The sequence below is a fragment of the Gambusia affinis genome, linkage group LG07 (assembly GCF_019740435.1).
Source record: "Gambusia affinis linkage group LG07, SWU_Gaff_1.0, whole genome shotgun sequence".
NCBI lineage: Eukaryota > Metazoa > Chordata > Actinopteri > Cyprinodontiformes > Poeciliidae > Gambusia > Gambusia affinis.
The window spans coordinates 21,772,901-21,779,401 of NC_057874.1; the positions used below are offsets into that span (position 1 = coordinate 21,772,901).

General features: G+C 40.7%; 1 long non-coding RNA gene across 1 annotated transcript; it reads right to left on the reverse strand.

Moving 5' to 3' along the window:
- Nucleotides 1-2,106: 2,106 nt before the first annotated feature.
- On the reverse strand, nt 2,107-6,501 carry LOC122833963. Its single transcript, XR_006371095.1, has 3 exons — nt 6,297-6,501; nt 5,767-6,008; nt 2,107-2,217 (listed from the first exon to the last, which is right to left on the reverse strand). It is a non-coding gene; the product is annotated as an uncharacterized LOC122833963 (long non-coding RNA).

Below are 6,501 nucleotides of genomic sequence, written 5' to 3' on the forward strand. Positions count from 1 at the left end.
GTGTCTTTATTTCCTCATGCCAAGCAGGATGAGAAAATGCTAAAGTTGGAGGGGAAGATAATTATGAAATGTTCTTAAGAATTATCCAGATTAATTAGTTAATTAGTCTCATCGATCACTTGTATTTCTCAGCTCCCTTTTTGATCTGTGGCATTCAAAGAGAGGAACTGACTGAACTGACACCTTTTATCCATGAAGCTGGCTCAACTTTGGACCTAAAAAGGATTTTGCCTCATCAATGTGTTTGGTGACAGATTTTGCACCTCAAAAGGGAGTTGTTAAGGACACGCTGAAGCTGGTCTTCATTTGTCATTTTTGACTACATGAATGAAGGAAAATGGTGCCGAAGTGACTCTAACGGCGCACTGACACTATTATTATTGTTATTATTATTAATACTATTTATATGATTGTAATACAGTTGTTGCTTCATTGTGAGTATTGTGTTAGATAGAGATACTTGAGGAATGCTGGCCCAGACTCAGTGTGGGATCTTTCATACTTTTTAAACAGATCTCTTTAAAGCTGGAAGTTGAATGCTTTTTATGTGTAAATATGCACACTGCCGTGATGAGAAGCAGGACTGTCGCTTCTTGAAGCTTTTCTAAACACACACACGCAGCAGATGAATGTTTTAACATTTTGTGCCGATCGTCAGAAGGTAATTGTTATTGCAGCCGGAGCCATGTTGTGGCGCCGTGGCCATTTTGTACGGGGGAGTGTCTCTCAGGCTGCACTCGATAAACGTGGTAGTGACAGCGGGCCCCTGCACCAAAATCCATCAACGCCCTCTGCTCCATCTCTGTCAGCTCCCCATAATGGACCATAATGACGGCATCTGAAACGCACAGAAGAATCGCATCTCTCTGATAAAGCAGAGGGTAATAAATGGTTGTTATACATTCTTCCCCCAACATAGACTCGACAACAGCACTCTGTTTGTGTGTGTATACGTGTGTGATGGGCTTAATTACACATGTCCAACGACTGGGCGGACCAGTCGCCGGGTCCGCCCAGGCACAGTTCGTCGCTTCGGCACAAAGCGAACTGATGGGATGGCCTTCTGCTGAATGGCATGGACAAACCACACAGTGGTGTCACCTCTTCTTAGTACAGGAAACTCTTTTTCTTTGTATATACATTGTGTGTGTGCGTGTGTGTGTGTGTGTGTGTATGAAAGAAGCTCTGAGACAGTATTACTAGCAGAAAATTGAATGAACTTCTTGCCAATTTCTGGTGTAAATCCTAGACGTCAGCCAGCAGATGTCTGAATGTATATTTAAGCTCTTAACATTGTTTTTAACTTGTCTGTGAAAATAATTTTCTGTAGAAAGAAAAACTTTTGAAAACTGTTCAATTTTTGGCAATAAACGTGAGCCTAATGCTGTGCTAAACATGATTAATTTTTTCATTATGAGTGAAGGGGTGTGGTGAGAAGATGATATCAGTAAAAGCCTCATTCATCAACCAGAGTTGCATTTGTACCTCCAGAGAAAGCAGAAAAACATGCATGTGTGAAAGCAAAGAAGATTTAGGTGAAGAATTGGCTTATTCTTCTTCTCTAATCAATAGAGAAATTAACCTTGTAATGTGTTTGCGGGTGGAGCGGCCAGGGCTGCTCAGGTCTCTGATTAATCATCAGGAGCGCTCCTGGAAAAAGAACATTGTGACTAACTGCTTCATCAACTGTGATTATTCAAGGTCTCAGGCTGTCCATGCATGAACCAGGAAGACAAAAGAACCAGCTTTATCCCTACCAAGGCTGAACTCTTACACAGTTTTAGTGGCGCTGTAAGTTTTACATATTAAATAAACAATATCTTTATTTTACAGATGTGTTCATGTTCTCCCTCCTTGTATGCTGCGTTCTTTCTTTCGCCTTATTGAAAGCAAACCAAATTGCATCCAGCTTCAGCAGCCAGACGCAGCTCCCTTCGGCCTGCTGCACATTTAAATTACTGTAATCAGAGGATGAATAGCAATCAGCAGTCTTGTATGAACTGCTGGCAGAACGCCTGACCCCTGGCTCTCTCCACCAATCAGACAGCAGTATCCCATTCATAGCTAATCACCACATGCGCTGAGAGCTTCACCACTTACCTACCTCACATGTGACGGAGGAAGCTCTTCTCTGTCTTTTTGTATCGTTGCTGACTGGATTGATGGGGGATAACGTTTTGAGAAGAAGCCTCTTCCTGTGGTGGCAGAGTGCTGTCCCTGAGGAAAAGAGTTAAAAATAAAGTCTTTATAGTTTCCTTCTCCAATTTTGAATGTTTCTATTAATCTGGTATGAAGGATAAAATGTTAATTGGCGTTTAGTTTCTATGGGTTTCTTTCTGGTATTAATCTCAAAGTTTTAACATGGGCAGTTGCACAGGATGCCATTAGGGGGTTGGGTGATCACATGGGCAAGTATTAAATTAAAAGGTTTTTATTGCATTTTTGTCATGTGCAGTAGGTAAGGAGTTATGTGTTGGCATTAGAGTGAGCAGATTACCAGGCTAGGCTGCACAGTGGTTCCCCCTCCCACATCTGAGAGGATTTCCTGGTTGTTTAATATTTCTAGGCTTTAGGAGGCGATTGGTGATTTCAATCAAACTAGCAAGAACCGCCTCAGTGCTATGTTGAGCAATGTGCAAACAGGAAATTTCAAGAAATTACATCTTCACAGGCGGTATCAGTATCTGTTCATGTTTACATCATGGAAACAGTCATGAGGAGGAGAAAAGGTAGAGCTGGTGGGGACACACAACGTCTGGGCAATAGGCTTGTTGGTTGTCATGAACAGCGTGTTTAGTGCAATTTTGGATGCAGCTGGAAGATTTGAATTGTAGGATGCTCTGAAGAAGGCAAAACATCAATGCAAACAAGATCAGAGTGCAGTCCAGCTTAAATCGTGTAAAATAGACACCATATTATAAAGTAACAAGGAGGTGCAAACTCCTCAGTGAATCCACATGCATGAAAGCATTTCAAAACTTGTTCAATACACATCCGAAAAGAGAGGGATACTTTTTATTTATCCTCTGATTGTATGAGCAACTTTCTAATGCCACTCTGGGCATTTGCCAAAAACCTCCACTTATGAACATGAAATGTTACTGTATTAAAATCAGACAGAACAGCAGCGGTGGCTTGTTTCAAACAAACATAAATGCGGACTGGGTACAAAAATGTATTTAGCATAACTGACCATAGACCTTGCAAAATGTTTTATATTCATATTTAGAATTTTAAAAGATTGAAGATTTAACCCATGTCTGGGTGAATAAAGTGGCCAACTTTAGCAAATGACAGATAAAGAGAGATAAGGAATAAGTGGGGGGTACAAACCCATCCACCATGGCTGATGACGCCTCTGTCTCGTGACTCCCACCCTCCCTTACAGAACCAGTCTCTCTTTCTTACCCCCTGCCTCCGCCCGACTCCTACCCGCATTCTCCTCCCTGCCAGGGGTGGATCCCAGTGTTTATCTCCACTATCCAGCCCCAGTGTCTCCTAGCAACAGAACATGGATCATTTAACTGCTCCAGCATCCCTCGTTTTATCCAGCCAGTTCAAACATACAACATGCCAACTGCCTTTCATCCAGGTTTTGTGCTTTTATTTCCCGTAAATTCTCCTCTGGGTCTGTTTTGTTGGTGTTTTTCTGGTTCTACTTGTCTCCCAGGCAGGTCTGCGGCCCTCAAAGCATATCAGTGCCACACTTGAGGGCAGACAGACAGCCAGGAGAGGCTTTTCTGTCAGGATGTGTCTCTCCAGGAACCAGCAGGTGCACACACACACACGCACACACCCGCCCACACACCCCTACACACACACAATCAATGGGGAAAGACATGACTTGGCCCTCAGTCTGAAAGGCCCTCGCAGAATCAATTAGCATTGAGATTAATGAAGCGTGTAATGAAGAGAGTGCTATCGCTCCTGCAGACAGGCAGAGAGATGATTGTGAATCTGCGAGAAGAAGACACACACTGAAAAGGAACATCAAAGATATTCAAATAGCCACTTTGGCCTTTATGTTTTGCAAAAAAAAGACCCAAATTAAAAGCAGCACAGTCTTAAATAAACCTGCAATATGTATGTAGTTTAATATAATCACATTTACATATAAAAAGTGTCATTTAATAAAATACATAATTAAAGATAAAATGATTGCATGGAAAAAGGTTGTTTTTATCTCTCGGTATCCATCGGTGCTAATATGCTGGAAGGAGATTGTTTCCGGAGCAGATAATCCTGAGTGATCCTGTCAAATAAATTCTGCCTTTAATTAAATCTGACCAAAAAGTAATACATTTACATTTTTAACATGAAACCAGCAGCATCATCTGTCATCTGTCATTGTCTACAGTATAAACAAAAACTATTTTATGTAGCTGAAAAAGCTTTTGTTGACTCCACATGCTCCATATTGTTAGAAATGACACATATTGTCATTTTCATCAACATGACTGGAGGTGATCTTTTGAACTGTTGCTTCAAATTTGATATTTAATTGAAGGTAATTATTCCATCAGACGTTTGAGGTTATGAGTCTTACAAGGTGACATTTAGGAAATTGTTCTTTATATATATATATATATTACTGACAGTAACAGAAAGCTCCTCAAACTCTGCAACTGCCTCCTGGGTTTTATAGTATTTTGCAGTGATCACAAACACACACTCTGGATTATGCTCACAAAGACAGATGCTCCATCGCCCCCACCCCCAGTCTCACACACACAGAGAAACATTCATAGTGACAGTCTGTCTCACGTCAAACAAATCTGACTAAGTAGGCACAAAGCGATGCCTTCACACTTCAAAAGAAGAATTGAATGGGTTATGTGTGTTTTTACATGCCGGCGCATCATTCTGACACACACACACACACCTTATCACTACAACACAGTGACAATAGACAGCTTTTAGCCTGAAGCCGCATGTTGGTGCAGCCTTCCTCTTTTCAAAAATGCCACTAACGGAAGGAGGAAGAGGAGGAGGAGGAGGAAAAGGAAGGCTCAACATGACTCATGACTCTGGACCAATGGCCCCCCAACACACACACACGCACACACGCCAACGCACACACACATATGCACGCACGCGCACACACAGCCAATGCATCAGTACTCTGACTGTCCTGCAACTTGATTACTCATCAAACACACCCACTCCAAACCCTCCAGAGTTACATGAGTTTTATTTTGTTGTTACTGTTTCTCTCTATTTTCATTGGAGCAACTACATTCAAAAATGAAAGGGAAGGACAAGCGAAAAAAACGCATGAAAGAGTAGAAAGAATAGTCAAAAGGAACAATGGAAGAAAAAAAGTGAAGAACAGAAACATAAGAAAAAGATAAAAGAAAGGAAAACAAAAGGAGAGAAAAGAGAAGAGAAGAAGAGAGAAAAAGTAAAAGAAGGAAAATCAAGATGGGGAACTAAAAAGTAGTTCTTGTGAAATAAAACAAGAAGAAATAAAAGAATATAAAGGAAAATCCAAGAGAAAAGGAAGATTGAAAAGGACAAAAATTAGCATAAATATAAAAAGAACAGAGAGAAGAAAAATAGAGAGAAAACAGGAATGGAACTGAGAAAGCACGAGAAAAGAAAAACTAAATAACATCAGAAGCTGGAACTCTGTCTTTAAAATTTCCAGGTCTTTCTTTAACAAAAATCATGAAAATCTCATGAAGAACCACATCCTCTCCACACTCATCTCTTCACTGTCTCGGCTGTCTCATTGTCTACAACACGAGTGTAAAGAAACACACTCACAGTAACGCCCCCTTCTCCTCTTGGGGGGCTTTTCCTGACCGCATCTTCAGGAGGTTGGGACAAGATGTGGGTGGACAGTAGTAGAGATGACAGCGCCGTGCCGGAGGTTAGAGTCTGTCTTAGATCTGTGTGTGAGTCATGGCGGGGGGGGAAACCCTGTGGTTTGATGATGATGATAATGATGATGATGTTTTGTTGTAGCAGACAGAAGGGACAGGGGTCTTCATTCAGCTACAGACAGGCTGGAACAGAAGACAGGAAACAAGCATTCAGCTTTTGAAGTAAAGCAAACAAAATAGATCATATACTACCTTTAGGTTTAATTAAGCAAAAAAATAAAAATAACTTGTGACTGTATGCAAAAACTGACAAAACATAGGAATCGCATCACTGACTGGCTCACGTCTTCCTATAATGAGACTTAGCAAACATTAGAAAGTGGAGTAAAAATTTTTAGTATGTTGTTTTACAGTTTCAAGTTAAAATTGCAGAATCCAAATAAGAAAATTATTTTTGTTGAAAATTCTTACCATTTTCCAGAGACGTATTAACTTTAATATTTACACAGAACTCCAATGTTTTGGCAAGAAAATTCAAGTGGAGTTGGGGAGCTCAAGAAATATATAAACTCTTGAAATGTCTTCAAAAAATTATTTCAACAGGAAAGTTACAAGAAAACTATTCAGCTCCTCCTGCAGCTCCACCAAGTTACGGAGCTGAAGGAGAGCAGCCGTG